General features: G+C 43.9%; 1 protein-coding gene across 3 annotated transcripts in view; it reads right to left on the bottom strand.

Moving 5' to 3' along the window:
- Positions 1–8,954, bottom strand: part of LPP (LIM domain containing preferred translocation partner in lipoma) — a 640,196-nt gene extending 631,242 nt beyond the window's left edge. Inside the window, exon 1 of one of the 3 annotated variants that reach the window (XM_054700434.1) lies at positions 8,816–8,954. The gene's annotated coding sequence lies outside the window, so the exon portion shown is untranslated. Of the gene's footprint in view, positions 1–8,635; positions 8,671–8,815 lie in introns of those variants that run through there. The other 2 variants (XM_054700432.1, XM_054700433.1) reach the window with 2 other exon arrangements.
- Between the last annotated feature and the right edge of the window lie 9,719 nt (positions 8,955–18,673).

Below are 18,673 nucleotides of genomic sequence, written 5' to 3'. Positions count from 1 at the left end.
CCAACAAGCCTCTGCACACCTGTCCCAGTGAACTCAGATGCTCCATCAGTTCTTTTCTTGTACCATTCTTGTGGCATACTCTTATATTCTAAACAACTATTAACATCTTGTTATCAAGCCTAATAAACTCTAATCTGTACATCCCCTTCAAACACCCTCAGGTCCTACCTTTATTAAAGGAGTTCATGAGCAAATATTTCTTGAGAACCTAGCATTTCCTCTATCAAGAACAGTAGATGTTCAGTTTTTAACTTAGTCGGGACTTATGCATATTACTTATACTACACCTCATGCAATACTAACATACAAGTCGGGTAAACATATAATTTATCCCCCTGATCAGAACATGAAAGTGAATGGGGACACTATTAATACTGGGGCATGGGCATAAATCAGGGCTGGCCTGGGCAAACCGGAAAGTACAGTCCCTCCACTTGTGAAGAAAGTACTGTTCTATAGCCATTTTTAAGACAAAGAAATTGGGCTTAGACAGGAATATTTTAACATCTAAAATGTGGAATACTAAAAATGCCAAGGAACTCATGCAACAACAAACAAAACCCAAGAGACAACGGGACAATCACAGTGTAGGAAAGGACACTGCACAGCTATTCACTGGTGATGAGCCATCTCTTCACGCAGCCTGGAAATTCCTATGAACATCTGTGGTACTCACCCCAATTTGTAGAGTGCACTATTCTCAACAGCAGTGCCCTCGTTAATAAGATGTCTAAAAATCAGTAAGTCATAAACCAAATCATGCTTGTGATCACCCTAGGGAGCAGCTGCCATTAAGTGGTACAACTAAGACTTGAACCTGGAGGTGTCTGGGTCTAAATCCCACAATCTCCATCACAGGCTAAGGTGCTCTTCCTGTAAGCTAGACGCCATGCTGGGCACCAGCAATTGGCCACATGCACACAGCACACAGACACATTACACACTTCACTGAGGTTTATAAAGCACTGTCATGGAAATGTCTCTGCTTCTCCTAAATGCACTGCAGTATAGCATGCAATTTCAATTCGAAAGTAACTGAGTATCAGAGATGATCTGGAACTTGCTTAAGATCACGGGGGTAGTGGGGTGGCTCAAACACAGGGCTCTGCTTTTCCCCCACCAAAAACTGTTGATGGAACTGCACTCCCCTTGTCATGGTGAAGCTCGGACCCTCAGGGCTTTAGGGTCTCCAATCTGATTCTCAGCTGCAGGCACCGGCTGCTAACACGGGTAATTAGCCCACAATGAAATAATAATAATAGTTTCTCTCCTGTAAATTGGGTTTGCTAAGGACTTTCACATCAATTATCTCATGCTCACTTGCCGAGATTAAGAAGCAGAACAGAAGCTTTGGAGACAGGAGTCTGAGTCTCACTCTGCCATTTAAGGCTGAGCACCCCATGGAAGGTTTCTTTGCATCTTTTCTTACTGAGTAACATTGGCTAACAACATTGTATGTGTTTGTTTTAGGAGCACAGGCTCATACCTCTTGGAATGTTTGTTACCACACCACACACCCACCAAAGCACCCACAATCCATTGGGCCCCTCCTTAACCCCATCTTTACCCTCCCCTTCTGGTGGCCTTACAGTTGGATTCCAAGGGTTTGTTTTGCTTTGGTTTTATCTGTGTCTTTGTTTTGCTTCTTTATCTTCCACATGAGGAGGCTTCTTCACCCCTGAACTCTTGCCCACACTCTGTGAGACAAGACTTATCCTGCAGAACCCTCTCTTGGATTGAAATTGGAAGCTAAGTAATAAAAACAATTACAAAAAAAACACTCACCATACAAAAAGTGCTATGAAGACTATGAAACACTAATGGTTTTTGGGAGACGGTTTGTGATGGGAAGATTTAAAGGGGAGGGAAAAAAATGAGGATGACTTACCCCGTAATGGATCTAATACAGGCAGCCTAAAAACCTTTAGGCAAGCAAAAATAAGTAAAAATAAAAGGGAGTGGGGAGGATGAGCTGTCACAAGCAAGGAACCTTGGAGTTATCGTTGCAGGACACTTGGTTCTTGCAAAGAAGCAACAGACCTAAAATGGCAGCAAAAGAAATAAATCCCCTACACAGGCACAGGCACACTTAAACTGAACCAGTTTAAGTACTCTGCAAATGCAAATTATAAGTTTCAAGATGGGTTACAATGATTTCCAAGTCATAAGCCCTCCCAAATTTCTCCAACCAAATGCCCTGGGGCTGGAGGTGGGTGGAAAAGACATTTGTATCAGGCCAGACACCCAGAAACAAATCAAAAAATACCTTTGAAAGAGGGCTGACACAAGAGGAAGGGTCACGACCCAACTCAGCTCAACCCACAGTGTGACTGAGCAAGTCTGCCCTTCCCCTGGTGTCTTGGTTTCCTCCCCTGTAGGACAAGGGCTCAGGTTGCTCTGGTCACCCAGGCCGAGGCCAGGCCTTCTAAGGCAGAAACCACTGCCAGCTTGCTGCTTCTACTGCCCACGAACTTTTTTTCTTTTTCCCAGCCAAGGCTGATAAGCTGGCAAATTATTAGGACAAGATTAGGAACTAAGTTGTTTAATATGAATCTAACTGCAATTAGCTTCTGGAATCCATTTTTCCCTTTCAGTTTTGCTGACCTGGTTCAGGCCCGGTACCTCCTGCCCTCAAATATTTAAACAGGGTCCTCACCTCTGGGTTTAACCTACTATCATTCTGCCACCAGAACTCTTTGAAACACACACCCGACAAGGCCCTCTTTTACTCAAAATGTTAACAAAAGCCCTCCTGCCCCTTGACCACTGCCCTCCATCCTTAATTCATCCTGTCAGCCTTTTACTATCTAACCCTCCCTAGCCTGCCCCATCTGTCAAGGTGCTATCTAAACACACACTCCTATTTCCCAAACATTCTTAGCTCACACATTTGTGCATATATGTCAAGATCTCTCTGATGGAAAGGTCTTCCACCCCACCCAGCATATGCACTCCTACACATTCTTCAAAACCAAACCTAAATGTCTTCTTTTCCACAAGTATTCATCTGCTTTTCCAGGTTGTTGGTCACGCCTTTCTTAGTTCTCCCATTAGCCCTTTCTAGCAGTCTAGAACTAGGGCCTTGCCATGTTCTATTTCAGACTCTCCCCTGTGCTGAAATGGAGATCCTTGAAGCAGAGCCTCAGATGTCTTCTCAGCCATTACCAAGCATTACTGACTAGTATGTGGCAATCAGCACACATATGCTAGACTAAAAGAGATTGAGGTGTATGTGAGGTCAAAGGGGCAAGGAGTCTGAGAATATCTTCGAGGCGCATGGTGGGTTTTGGCTTTGAACTTAAAAGATGTAGTTGTACAACAGGCAGAGACAATGGAGCTCCAGGTAGAGAACACAGCATAAAGGCATTAATAAGAAAACAGAGGAATGGTCAAAGACAATGCAACCTCCTGGCTGTGTGAAGGAAAGACAGAAGAGCAGCTGCAATGGCAATAATTCTTGGGATAGCTAGATTAGAGCCTCAGGCCTGGTCCCCTAATCTTGACCCTGTCAGTGGGACTGCCCAGTGTACTCATGACAGGTAATTCTCACTTCAGTCCTAAAACTCCACAGAATCAGGCTTCTGGGTCATGAAAACAGTCCCTTTTCCCCAAGACTGCTATCATGTGACTAGAGTGAACTAAGTCAATCTCTTTCTTCATCTAACATTCATTTCTGGAGCACCTACCATCTAACAAGCACTCCTCTGGGTATCAAGAACCCAGCATTAATAACGTTTATTTTAAAGTGATAAAGTAATGGGGGACAAAAACTAGATCAGTGACCAGTGATGATTTGTGCTCACAGTGCCTCAGTAAACACTGTTCATTCATTTAGCTAACAGTTACTGGACATCTTGAGAACATCAGAGAAGAGATGGATTGAGAAAGCTGAGAAAGTCAAGGTCTTATTTAAATCCTGGGTGCCTGCCCTAGGGTCAGACTTCTGGCACCAGAAAATGCCATTATCTGTGAATCACTGAAATGCAAATGCATTCCTGAGACTGGAAGGCCACAGGAAACCCTCCATCACTTCCCTACTTTGTTATTTTATTGCCCCAACTGCCTCTCTATAGGGCTGTATCAATGACTATCACAACAGAGGACTGCGGTGGGAGACAGATGGTTTGCTACAGAGGCTCAGTATTCTCAAGTTAGGCTGGGGAGAGAAGACTCTACTCAAAGAATGGAGCAAATGGTGGCATCTTAGGAGAGAGTGGGCCAGAGAAGCACCAAGTACAGAACTGAGAAATCCGCTTCCTCTCAATAGTGATCCCCCCCAAGACCCAAAGAACATGTACTAATTAAATTCCAAGGAATAATAGTGAAAAACAATGTTGATTTGAACTTCTTGTTCTCTAGGCAAAGAAAAGAGTGGTGGTGAGGCTGTAGAGCCAGCAAAGGCTTAAATCTCAGCCACGTCACTTAGCAGTCATGTTATCTTATTACAGGACTACCGCGTTCATTTCTCATCTGCAAAATGAGACTGATGATCATAAAAGATACTATAATGAATCAGTATGAGAATTATATTAGCACATGGTGAGCATTGAAAAAATGCTCAACTTTATATTATTATTATAAATTACTCTGATTGCTATGATTAAGAAATACAGGAAGATACACATTTTCTACCCTCAATTCTGTGGTTTATCTACTTCCAAGAATGGATCCCACCCACACACCTACCCTATTTAGAAAGTCAAAAGAGGTGAACTCATCATCAATACATTGCTGTCCATGATGATCTGTGTGATCAATTTCTCCAAACCTTTAGATGACAGACAACAGACTCCCTCAACACACTTCCATTCCTTCCTCCCTTGCCCTCACCTTTGCTTCACACACACCTTCAAGACCACAGATTTCGACCCAGATTATAGTTTCCTGCTTGCAATGTCAGCCCGGCTTTAGCCCTGCCTTCCTCCCCTTGGTCATAGCCTTCCAATGCCACATTCCAGGGAAAATCCCCACCCACCAATGCATACACCACACTAGGAGTTCCTAATTACTGCCCAAGGTCAAAGTCTCAGATTCACTCAATAAGTTACTAAACATGTTGCTATGCTTCCTGCTTTCCCATTCAAACACCCAACCATCTGGGGATGGTTCCAGATCCCCCGCTCAGGCTCGTTCTCGAGTCTATCTCTAGAAAACCATCTAATGGTCTCCATAGCCTACAAGATATATTTAAATCTACTTAGCAAAACATAACATCCTTCCCCTTCCTCTATGTCCACAAAGCCTCCTCAGCCATAAGCCTTCTTCCCTACATCTGTGTCCCCCTAACAGACTCACCTCTCTGTCCTTTCATTTGGACAACTCCTACTCGACCTTGAGATTCTCCTCAGACACCGCTCCTGTGGTAGCTTCCCTGAAGCTGACTCTTCAACAGCCAAAATATACCCCTATAACACACACACACACACACACCACTGTTCCTCAACTTCAGGCACGACCATGTCCTCCTCATGTTTGACCCCCAAGGTTGGTCAGTTCCTGGTTCACAGAGGTAGACTCCTGAACCTGTGTGCCTCATGCACTGCTCCTTTTCTTCCTGTATAAAAATAGCTATGTTCTCAAACCTCTGATTGTATTACGTTACCTGGCATCCTCTATCTCTCTGCCCATTCTCTCTTTAATGCAGCAAATCTATGGGATAAGGGGACTTCTCAACCCTCACAAGTTACATTGTGCCCTTGGTCAGAAAACCACCACCATGCCAGCATCTTAAGCCATCTGAAAATCAAATCCAAACTGACTCTTCCCCATTCCCAATTAACCAAGGCAAGTTCCACACAGCAGGGTAATGTCACACATTAACACCAAGAGTCAAAGTTCTCTGTGGGTTATAATTTTGAGCACATCTCTAATTAGCCGTGTGACCTTGGGCAAGGGTTAAAATGGAGATGACAGTGTCAGCAGGCCTAATTCTTAGGGGAATTTTGAGATTCAAATGGACTATCTGATGGGGAAATGTATAAAGTAAAAAGCACTGTACATTCATAAAAGATATGATTAACAAATTTCATTAAATCTAAACCACTGACTGTAAGATGTACCATAATCGACTGAGAACGAAAAACTACTCATCTATGACACATCTGTGATTATAAGACAACCCGATTTCATTCATATTTAAATGAAAAGAGGCATTTTAGAATTGACAAAACCCAACTTATTTGTCTCAATAAAATACAGGATCCTGTTATAAAATTTTCCTATTTGCCAATAATGCATAATAGGTACTCAACAATACACTGAGGAAATGAATGAACACCCACTGATAATATTCCTAGGCCAAATTACTGCATCTTGCACTATACCAGGGTGGCAAGAGGCCTCCCAATGCCAGTTCCTCCTCTCTCGATCGTGTCCCAGCCTGCTCCAAACCCTCCGATGAGGATTGCAAGTCATATCCAAACTCCCAAGCCTGGTATTTTTAAGTCATGACATAACGAAGGCTCTTCTCCCACCAACCACTGCCTGGAACTCACTGTCTCCCACCCCCAGAAGGATGACCTCTCCACCAAAATACGTCACTCCAAGAATGATGCTGCTCAATCTAGGCATAGGAACCAGACTAGAAGTTAAGATTCTTCCTCTGCCTACCACCAGGGCCAAATCTAGGCCCCCTCCCCACCCCACCCACCAAGTACTTAGAGTGAACATGACTCTAGGGAACTGCCTCACCCAGAGGCCCCTGGCCTAGGCCCTACCATTCAGACAATTAATCCCAACTATTTATGTCTCTTCTAGAGACTTAAGTTCTAGATTATAAAGGCCCGGGCATAGGGCTTGGGGACTGCCTTACAAATGATTAAATGCAAAATACATACTCTTCCTTTTAACTGCCCCCTGTCACTTGCAACCCTGGAAGGAGGAATGCTGGTCACAGGGTAGATAATATCCTTTTGTAAGTTCTGGCCCCCCACATTCCACCATTATTTAGGTGTAACGCCCACCTTCTGTAGCCCTTTGCTTCTCTAAGAGTGAGGTAGACTTCAGACTGGGAAGTGAGAGAATTAGCTGCTTTCCCTCCTTCCACTTAAAGACTATCTCAAAAGGACCAAGTGGTGAGAGAGCTATGCCATTAAGTCACTAACATTTTAGTAAGAATGAGGTTTATTGGGAGGCAAGACATTCAGAAAAGGGGGTTGAGGTGGAAGAGAAAGAGAATTGGAAACAGTTAAATGAGTCTGGTACTAAGATAGTAACCCAGAGATGACCTTAAATTTCTGAATTTTGTTTTGAGGGATCAGAAAGCAGGGGATGCCTGGGTAAAGAAAGGAAGCCAGGGCCTCCTCTGGTGGTGCAGCGGTTGAGCGCTGGGCTGCAAAGCTGCCCGCAGCCTCTGCAGCGCTGGTTCGATCCCCGGCCACAGGCGAGGGTCCCACATGGCACGCAGACTTCTCCTGCCATGCCCGCTGCTCCCCTCAGCAGTGTATTTCTTCAGTCTGCCTGTTCTGTTCCCCGCTCTGGCTCTGGTGAATTCTCTCACCACCCGCGCTTCTGACTGTACCCAGTGCTTGAATAAATAAATAAATTTTAAAAAGGAAAGGAAGCCAGAGAGATCTCTCAGTATCCCTAGCACTCTGGAGTCCCAAAGACACTGCCTCTGTCCAAGAACTTAGACACAGATGCAGTGATTATGTCCTCTCCCTTGCAACCCCTTCCCCCCTCCCCCAGCCCCCACCATATATGTGTGTATGTATGTGTGTGTATATATACACACACATACATACACACATACACAAACACACACACACACAACCCCATGCCCCAACACAGTAACATTTACAGTTTCTTCTCTCCACAGCTTAGTCTTCTCTGGTCTGCAGAGAAGTGCAAGTGATCTTCCCTCAATACGAACTAGCTTCAGAAAAGACTCTATCCTTCAAAAGCCCTAATCTAGCACATTCTCTGTGGAACTTGGAAATCAAACTCCTTTCCCTGACACCTTTGTAATTTTCTCATGCCTTTTCCCCAGAGCTTAGCACTTTCCACCTTAGGTCAAGCTGTCTCCTGGGTTGACCGTCCTCTCCCTGAGGGCAGCCGAAGGGCCCCGATCTGCCTCTCCAACCCTGCACAAAGCTTGACACACAGTGGGTGCTCCAGAAATTCTTGGGAAAAAAAGGAAACGTGAGTTGGGAGCCTTCTATTTTAATTATGGCTCAGCCTCTAGTGAATGATTGCTTCCCGGGGGGGCCTCCTTTCTGCGGGTCTTCGTAGTCTCAGCCATAAAAAGGGGGACTCCGATAACTGGGTTCCTAGGCCCCTGCTACTGTGACAACTGTGATTCCGCGAAAGCTCTCCGCGGCTGGGTGTGGCCCCGCCCCCTGAGCGCCCTGAAAAGCCCGGGCAGGGGCCGCGCAGCGAAGGGCTCCAACCGCGCCCAGCCCACTGTAGAAGCTTCCCCAAAACTCGGGGTCCCCATCCCCCAAGACGTGCACCCGGTGAACGCGCCGCGCCGGCACTTCCGCACCCAGGGCCCCGCGGCCCCAGCAGAGCGCGCGCTCCGCGCCCTGCGCCCCGCGCGCCTGCCGCCCCGGAGGCGCTCGCGCCCGGGGAGGGCTGGGGGTTCCCGAGACGCCCGCGGCTGAGGGTGGGGGGAAGGAAGGAGGATTTGCAACAATACCTCTGGGAGGAGGTAGCCCGGGCAGCGGCGGTGGCAGCGGCGGCTGGAGGCGGAGGCACGGGCGGAGGAGGAGGTGCCCGGGCACTCCCCCTCCCATTGTCCCCAGTCCCGGACAGGCCCGGCCCCGCGCCCCGCGCCGCGCCCCACGCCGGGCCCCCGGGCCGCGCCGCCAGCCCTTACCTTGCAGCGCCCGGCTGTCCCCGGCTCGCTAAAGCTACTTGTCCCGGGAAAGCTCGCGCGGGGCCCGGGAGCGAACCCACAGACAAAAAGTGAAACTTCGGCAGGGCTGGAGCGGCTGCTGGTTGGTGCCTTTCCCCCTCCTTCCTCCCCACGGTCCCCACCCCCTCCCCTCGGTCTCCCGTGCGGTGCCCTGAGAGCTGGAGGCTGACGTCAGGGGCCTGAATTCCTGACTTTGCCTGCACGCATTTGTCCATGTAAGGTATGGGAAGGCGTGTGCCCGCCGGGCCGCCGCGCCGCGCGCGCAGGGCGGGGGACCGGGCGCCCGCCGCGGCCGGCCGCTGTGCCAAAAGGTGGGCGCGCAGAAGGCATTTTATTTCCTGGGAGGAAGAGGAGGAGACGCGGGGATGCGGGGAGCTGGCAGAGGAGGAAGGGGGCGAGGAAGGTGTGGAGGCTTTGCCTGCCCTAGAGGAAGAGGAAGGAGACGTACTAGGAGGAAGCGATTAGGTCTGAGGAAGTGGGGGGACCTGTGTCTGCTCTTCAGGCGCCAAGTTAGGGCTGCAGTCTTGAGCAGAAGAGATCCAGCCTTGGAATCCCCTGACTAGAGCCTGCTCGTGAGCCCCGCCCTGGATTCCCAGCAAGACTCAAAACATGCTGGAAGTCGAGCTGGCCAAGATTGACTTCCAATCTGGCCTCTTCGTATATGAGACAGCAGGGACTCTCCGAAGAGAAAGGGCTTGTGCAGGGTCACGCACGCCACAGATCCACGTGGGAGACCCGGGTGTTCGCCCTCCACCCTCTCCATCCTACCCCTGCCCCACCCCGAGGGCCCTGACTCCTTCCCACTGAGCAGTGGATCAGGTTAGCTCGCAGTAAGCAACGCAGACCACCCCGTAAAGAGATTTCGAAGTTAAGCCCCTGGTCAATTCCTGGAAGGTTTGATTGACAGTGAGCCCTGAAGAGCCAGGATGACCAGTTGCCTCAGGGCAACTTCCTCAGTCTGTTACTCAAACAAATGAACCCCTGGAGTTTAACATTTACTTCACAGAACTGTGAGAAAAGCAGAGAACTTTTAATTTGCATTTAAAACTTCAAAAAAAAAAAAATCTTCGAACTGGGTAAACTGGTTTGAGTAAAGGCAAACCTGTTCTTGGAAGGTTTGAGTGGGATTTTTGTCCTCTAACATTTGCATATATGAGCAGCCAGGAGAACCACCGTTTACTTTGGAGGGGTTGTAATGTGCAGCAGCCTTTGCTGGAAGGCACTCCAAGGGTGGGGACTCTGTTTCCATGCAACTCTAGCCTATGCACATCTAAAATAATAATTCCTCGACTTAACACACACAAAAAAAATCACTTTCTCAGTAGTTTATTAGATCTCCCTGTTAAATAGGACTAATTGGAGTCCCCATTGTACGTTTCAGAAAGAAACTTAGGAAGTGACCAGACCAATATAAAAGTACCTGAATTCATCTTTCCCCCCATCCAGGTCAAATGACCAATCCCATGATTTTTTCCACAAAACAATCCCACCCCCAATCTCCAGCTGGACCTAGTTACCAATCATGAATGTTGAGAGTACACTCTGAGTTACCTATTCATGAAATTTCCAAAACTTAGTTCATCTTGGATGTGGGGGAATTTTTTGGACCAAAAATTAGATTAATGTATTATTCACTTTTACCATCTATTGAGCACCTTCACTGTGGTCTCTGATTCAATCATTACTGAGTTCAAGTAACTTAATTTCTCTTCCTCTCATCTACACCTACAAAATCATGAAAATAGTAACAGAGAAAAGGTCAAGAATAGCTATTCCATGCAATAATGAAATATTTTTCTCTTTGAAATATTAGCTATGAACTCTTAAAGAGATTGTTCTAGGGCTTTAAAAAGATCAGACCCCGTTACAACACAGTTCACTTACTCTATCTTTAGCGTATCTGCAAACCCACTTTCTGAGTGCTACTATATAATATGAAAATATCCTGGTATTACACAAAGTAGGAATGAATGTACTCAGTCCTCATTGGCTATAACGGGACTTGACCAGCATTTCTTTGTTCTTTTCCCCAGTAACCCACTTATAAAGAATAATAGGGTTCTAATGAGGATTAATAAGATTTAATAAGGTATAATTAGAGTCATTCATTTCCTCCATCATACACATTATAAGAGTGCTGTGTTGGATCCAGAAATGCTACTAATTATGTTGAAACTGTTGTATGGGTGTGTTCGGGAAGATCACTATGTTTCTCCTCTTGAAATATTTATGAATTGCTCAGGTGAGCATGATGTTAACACAAGCATTATATGCAGTTAATCACAAAAGATAATTTCCACTCATGAGGCACTCACCAGGAATATAAGAGGCAAAGTCATAAATTGGATGCTTGGCAAACTGCATGCAGCATTGTCATCGGTGCAATCCCAAATCAAAAACCTCATTCTCCTTTGCTGATCTGGTTTCCTTTGTATTCACACTTTTCTAGACATCCCTTTTCTCACTTTTCTCAACATCCCTGCTGTGTGCAGGGGCTTGAGAGAGAAGGAAAGGCAGTGTCAATTTGCAGGTTCAATGCTAGAAAAATACTGGTTTATCAATTCAAAGACTAAATGAAGCATAGAATTTCAGATGGGCTGGAGCACATGTGTTTCAAGGATTGCACACCGATGGCCTGCAGGCCTACCAAAGCTTTCTCCAGTGATGGCACAGAAGGCAGGAAGAAGCTCAAATCACTGCTTTCTTTGTGCCTGCGATGTATAGGCAATATTACAAGGAGTTTATTTAGTTTATTTGACCCTCACAAACACTTCTAAGGTTGGCACCATTAATTTCTCCATTTTGCCCATAAGGACAGTAAACTTTAGAGAGGTTAAGTAACTTGATCTTAATCCAGAGCTTGTGTGCAGGTAAACTGAGATTACTCCCTGAGTGCTGGCAGCCTGGTGCTTTGCTCACACATTACTGAATGACCATCTGGTCTCAGTTGAAACAGTCCAAAGTGCAGAACTCATAATCTCCCACAGCAAACTAAGAGAAAAGTATATGAAGAACTTAACAAAGAAATGATAAGGACAACAGCAGCACTAGCAGATGGGAAGAAAATACCTACTTGATGTCGCCTCTTCCTACCTTAAAATCCATGTGGCAAGGCCTCCCTGGTGGCGCAGGTGGTTGAGCGCCGCACTGTGAAGCTGTCCGCAGCCTCTGCAGCGCAGGTTCCAACCTGGCCGGACGGTGAGAATCCCACACAGTGAGGCAGACCTCTCCTGTCTCGCCTGCTGCTCCCCTCAGCAGTGTATTTCTTCAGTCTGCCTGTTCTGTTCCCCGCTCTGTCTCTGGTGTGTCATCTCACCCTCCCGCGCATCTGGCCTGTACCCGGTTCTTGTATAAAAATAAATAAATCTTTAAAAAAAGAAAAAAAAAAAGAGAAAAAAAAATCCTTGGGGCCAGTCTCCTTAGTATGGTCTGCACCAGCCTTCACTCTGTCTGCCACTCTGTCTGCCATGACCCCACCCTCCAGTCAACTGAAGTTCTAGTAATTTCCCAAACGTCTCATCTGCCCTGCTCTCCTACCATTGCACACGTTCTTTCACCTGGGAGCTCTATTCCTTCTTCATCTACCTGGTGACACTTACATAACCGCTTCAGCCTCCTCTTAAATGTCATGTCCTCTGTGAGGCCCTCCTGCCCTATAGATGCGTGTCCCTGCTTAGATGCGTGTCCCTGCAGAGCAAGCCTGCCATTCCCTGCTTACTCTCAGTCTGGATCATGTCATTGGTCGCCTTGTCTTTCTCTCCTGTGAACTGAGAGTCTAACTCATCTCTGAGTCAATATAATGCCTCCCTTAGTTTGTAGGCATTCCATTGGTGGGTTTTTATTGTTTGTTTTTCTCTTGTCCCTGTTCAAAGGCAGAGGAAAATGGCGAAGGTATTTACATACAATCTGTTAATGTCCTCAAAAGTTGAGTCCTAGATACAAACAGAACAGAGGGAAGGAAGAAAAAGAATTAGAGTACTCCTGGAGGAAGAACCAGAACTGCATTGTGAAGATAAAGGAGTAAAAGCTTTATAGTCCTCTCCCTACTGTAAAACTGCTGTGTAAGCTCACATGAAGGCACTTCCTCTCTGGTCTCAGCTTCTTTATACTATTAGGTTCTTAGATTTGATGTTCTCCAACATCCTCCAAGGCATCGTCACACAGTGTAACACACCACCCCATTATACTCAAAAACATGTAAAGGTTCCATGATAACAACTTGTGCCCTCCTGTTATGTGATGATTATCAACATTTAATAGGCTTTTCAACTATTGACAGCATCTCTACAATCAACACACACATACACACACACACACACACACACACACACACACACAGTGTCCTGCCTCCAGGCACATCTCATCTAAGTTCTTCTCCTAAAATACATTTCCAGACCCATCTCTACAAATACAAATTTTACCTGTCCTGCCAATGCAAGGTCCCTCTTCCTTATTATTCATTCTCTCTAAACCTCCTCCATTGATTTAAAAATAATTCATACATCTCTAGGAAAGTTATATACTTGATTGTTCCCTGGCACTGTAGTTTTTCATACAAAATGTGTTTGATCTCCTCTCTAATGTAAAACCCTTGATGGCAGTCTACATATCTTGTTAATTTCTTCTCCACAGCAGTCAACAGACTTATGACCAAATGTCCTCCAGTGAATGAGTGAGTGAGCCCTTCATTTTGAATAAAAAGCAACACAATTAATGCCCCTCTCTGGAAGACTGATTGGTCATGCTATCTTAGGCCAGGGGAGAATGAGGGAAAGGAAAAGTATGACTATTTGTCATTTGTTACAATGTGCCTTGTGTGTTCTGCTCCAGGCCTTCTCACATTTAGCCACTAATCTATTATCTAAGGCTATAGTTCTGTTATAGAATTAAACATGGAATTAAAGCAATGGATTTTTGCAACTTTATATCAAATTTTTTTTATATATATATAATACTCAAGTTTATCTCTTTTCCAGGAAAACTCAAGTGACAGTTTTCATATTGGGGTATCCTACTGTAAGCTTAGTTCTTTTTTCAAAACTATTGTACCAGTTTGTGATATGAACAAGACCTCTGGGTGGTGGTGATTTTGGTTCAGTCAGATAAATATCAGATTTTTGTAAACAGATGAAAACTTAGTATGGGAAACAGTAAAGGTAGAGTTTTGGTAAATGCAATATTAAAGAAAATGAAACAGTTTATAAATGGTTTGTTCACTCTCTTCACATCCCACTGTACAATGGGAGAATATGATCTCCATATTTAAAAAAGACTATATCATCAGACCTCCTAAATGAATACATTCTCCATTTTTTTTGAGTACTAAGTCTTTTCTGGAGGGAAAAATTATGTCACAAGCTTCTTTCTCTATTGTTTAGAGGAATCAAGCCCACATGAAGCAATAATGACCTTATCTGCCCATGAGTTTCTGCACAATTTTATTCAGTTTCCAAGTCCGGTTTTCAGTTAGTGACTGTAAGCATTGCATTTATACAGATCACAGGATCAGATTATCTGAATGTATTTCGGCCTCTTACAGCACAGCACTCTGCACAAGACTGCTACCTTTCGACTTCAGATAAGCTTTGGAGATAGGAGAGCTATGATCACACCTGGAAGCCAATGAATCTTCAGCAGCCAGAAAGTGCAGGCTGACTGTGGCCATCCACAGTAGTGGAAATATTGATCAATGGAGATTTAATCCTTCTTGGGCCAGCTATCAATGAAAAGTTCCAAAGCAGCTCAAACATAAAGGGATATAGTTTAAACCATATTTTAACAAGGAAAGTCTATGTAACTACTAAATATATTGGTATTAGGAATACAATGTTAAGAAAACCAGATATGGTTCCTATCCTACACAAAGACAATACATTATAGCAAATCCAATGGAAGGGATCTGTTGAGATAGCTTGGCTGAGACCTCCCCATGGACTACCAGATGAACTAGACTAGCTTCATTACCTTTAATGGTAAAGGATCACGCAACAATGAGGCTAAAGAAATGTTCCAGGGTCTGTCAAGGGAACATAAACATGGAGTGTAGGTTTTTGTCTTCATACAAGATCACAGGAGATAATGATATCCAAAGAGTTGATTTCTGTGATCTTGATCTGATCTTGACCCAGCTTCTTTATGAAATTGGTTAGAGTTCCATGACTGTTGAAGAAGTTGGGCTAATTCTTGGTGACTGGGCATCTTGGGACATACTTTACCTCATTAATGGCTGCAACACACAGCTCCACCTCCTGATATCACAGCAGATATCAGGGCAATGGAGGACATTTCAGCCCAGCAACAGGGATTTGTATTTTCAACTGTATATTAGGTGAATGAAAAGAAGTCTATGATGTATTATTTTGACAGCTTAACTGGGATAAAACTTAAATACCATAAAATTTATTCAGAATAAGTGTACAAGTGATTTTTAGTAAATGTTTGGAATTGTATAACCTTCACTGCCTTCTAATATTTAAAGTTCCATGTCCCAAAAGGAAATCTTGCACCCTCTTACCTCATTCCCTATTCCTACCTGCAGCCCCAAGCAGCCACAAATTTACTTTGTCTCTATGGATCTGCCTATTCTGAACAATTTTTATAACTGGCATTGTGCAATATATGGACTTTTGCCTCTGGCTTCTTTCACTTAGCATGTTTCCAAGGTTCATCCATGTTGTAGCATGTATTGATACTGATTGATATTGATTATTTATATTTCATTGTTTAAATATACCTGTTCTATTTATCAATTCATCAGTAGCTGAATATTTCAACTTTTAGGTCGGCATGAATGATACCATTATGCACATTTCATGTACAGTTCTGAGTGTGGTCATATATTGCCATTATTCTTGTGTACATGGTACTTTAAAATGAAAAGAAACTGAATGTGTATCCACCAATGTTTTAAAAGTGGTTAATTTTAAACAATAAGATGATTTTTTTCTTTATGGTTACCTATTTTTTTCTTACGATAAGCACATATCACTTTAAATCTTTCTATGTGTCTATAATAAGATGAAGATAATAAGACTCTTCTTTTTTAAGACAAAACCCCCCAAAATTTGGAAAGTTGCAGTCCTTCTTTTGACACTTGAATCTTTTCAGCAACCCATGTTTGATGTTTTGTGTGGAATAATATTTTGAAAAGTTTGATGAGATTTTACCCATATTTCTAAAGTTTGGCCTTCCACTCACTGAGTTAGCTAAGACATTCTGTGTGTGCATTTCCTGAGAAGAGGTGCGGTAAAGCTCAAATTGAATGCCACTAGATTTCTCCTACTTTGCAGAATAACTTTAATTTTATCTTTAAGGTCCCAATTATGGACAATTTTCAAATTTTTATTCCCTGCTTTTGAGTTGTTGATTAAAATTAGTATCCCCTATAGGTTATCCAACCTTTGAGAATCCCCAAACTTACATGTCTCTAACTTGAACATGCTGCCATCTTCCATTTTCTCATCTCCCTACTTGTATTCCACCAACCTCACCAGTCACAACTTAAGGCCATTCTTTTTTTTTTTTAATTTATTTATTTATGTATACAAGAACTGGGGTACAGGCCAGAGGTGTGGGGGGTGATTCACCAGAGACAGAGATTGACTGAAATACACTGCTGAGGGGAGCAGCGGGCTAGACAGGAGAGGTCTGCTCTGCCATGTGTGGGTCACCTCCCTGGCCGGGGATTGAACTCGTGTGCTGCAATAGCTGCAGTTTGCTTCATAGAGCTGACACTTAACCCCTTGTACCACCAGGGAGGCCCCCTTAAGGCCATTCATGATGTGTTTTCAATCAGTTGTCAAATCTGGCCATTTCTGCCCTAGAAAGTGATCCCCAATTTCTCTCTTTCTTTGAGCTTAGGTTTTCATTACACCTAATGGTGGGAGTGCACCTCCCACCATTTGTGCATTTAAAATTTACATATTGCATGTGTAAACAGAGAGAGGAGAGATAATGATTTAAATGTTGTTGGTGATCTTCTCCAGCAGGGCTCATATGAGTAGGCAACCTAAGATGGAAACCTGCTATCCCACACTGCTTCTTCCAATCTCTGCCCGCTTTCCATAATGTACTCTCTCACCTCACTGGTTCTGTTGTTTCAAGATGCCCATTGTCTATTCAAAATGGACTAGTTAAAAGCTACCTGCTTCTTCTAGTACTCAACTAATAAACAGTAGTTAGTCCCAAAGCTGGAGGGAAAATGGACTGTGTTGGTTCCACATGCCGCCTTCCACAGTATTTTTTTTAATTAATTTATTTATTTATACAAGCACTAGGTACAGTCAGAAGCGTGCGAGGGTGAGAGAATTCACCAGAGCCAGAGCAGGGAACAGAACAGGCAGACTGACGAAGTACACTGCTGAGGGAAGCAGCGGGCGGCAGGAGAGGTCTGCGCACCATGTGGGACCCTCGCCAGCGGCCGGGAATCAAACCGGTGCTGCAGAGACTGTGGGCAGCTTCGCAACCCAGCGCTCAACCACTGTGCCACCAGGGGAGGCCCCTTCCACAGTATTTTTCAGGAATAATTTTGTTCAAAAATTTCCATTGTATGCTCATTTCTGTCATTAACATTAAATGAGGTTTTACTTTATGGTCACCAGGAATATTCAGATAAATTTTGAATATACAATATCATTACAATTCTAAAAAAAATACAAAGAAGAAGAAAAATAAATGTCCATGGAGAATAATCAGTTAGTTGTTCATGCTCACAACCTTAATGTGTTTTTTTTTTTTTTTTTTAAATCAAAGGGACTATTGGCTTCACCTTCCATTATAACCTTACAACATTAGTCAGGCACACAGTATCAGCTCATCAGCCAGGTTGACTCATGGAGTTGCACAATACCTTAATGTTTCACCTAAGATCCTAATCCCTTCTGATTCCAGATTACCCAGGTGGGAGTGACCGTATAACCTGAGGCTCAGATATCTGTAGGACACTGAGAAAGCTCCTTTCAGCTGGCTAGTTTGTTGCAAACTTTTTTGCCTGTGGCACCTTGCATAATAGACAAATAGGGAAAGAACTGTATCATTATTTCTTGAACAGAAATATAAGCAGTACAAATGTTCTTGTGGCATTTGCAAATTCCAACTAGGCAAGTAACATTTTTTTAAGTCTCCTATACAATGCCCAGATGAAGTACTCAACAACTGAGCACAGGGAAGGAGGCTCAGAGTAGGAGGCAAGAGACTTTGGGTCTAGTCTCAACTGTCCTAATAAAGGCATGGCCCTGAGGAAGTCATTTCCTCTCCCAGGGCCTTCAACCACAGTCATTCATTCATTCTTCCACTGGATGGAGGTCTACTATTCTATCTTTATCTATAACTTTATGGCATGGATCACATAATATAATTAATATAAAAGCACCTTGCATACTGCAAGTGCTCAAAGATATTGGTGTTCATGATTCCTCACACTGCTTTTCCTATCCCCACTCAACCTTTTTAACACTCCTTCCAAACTCAAATTTTTGTATTCTCTCACGGTCTGTTTAACCTCAAATTTACCAACCTATTGGTAACAGCGGATCAAACTGACCCAAATGTAGCATATATTGGGAGCTGATTTTCCTAAATAAAGCATGGATAAGAAAGGCATTACAAAATCAATCTCTTAAATTTACTGAATTGATATCTAAGTAATCTAAGTGCTTTTCTTTAAGGGGAAAAAAGTGGTTCCTATGTTGAGATGATAGATGAATCACCAATTAAATTCTTTAAAGCACGTGACTTTGACATTTTATTCCTACCTCTGATTACAATTAAAAGATTATGCTTGATCACTGTGGCAGAGGTAGGAAGAAGAAACAGATTTGA

The sequence above is a fragment of the Talpa occidentalis genome, unplaced genomic scaffold, assembly GCF_014898055.3.
Source record: "Talpa occidentalis isolate TD23 unplaced genomic scaffold, MPIMG_talOcc4v2.1 talOcc4.4, whole genome shotgun sequence".
Taxonomy (NCBI): domain Eukaryota; kingdom Metazoa; phylum Chordata; class Mammalia; order Eulipotyphla; family Talpidae; genus Talpa; species Talpa occidentalis.
Note: the sequence above shows the minus strand (reverse complement) of the source record. Positions and strands in the feature narration are given on the sequence as shown.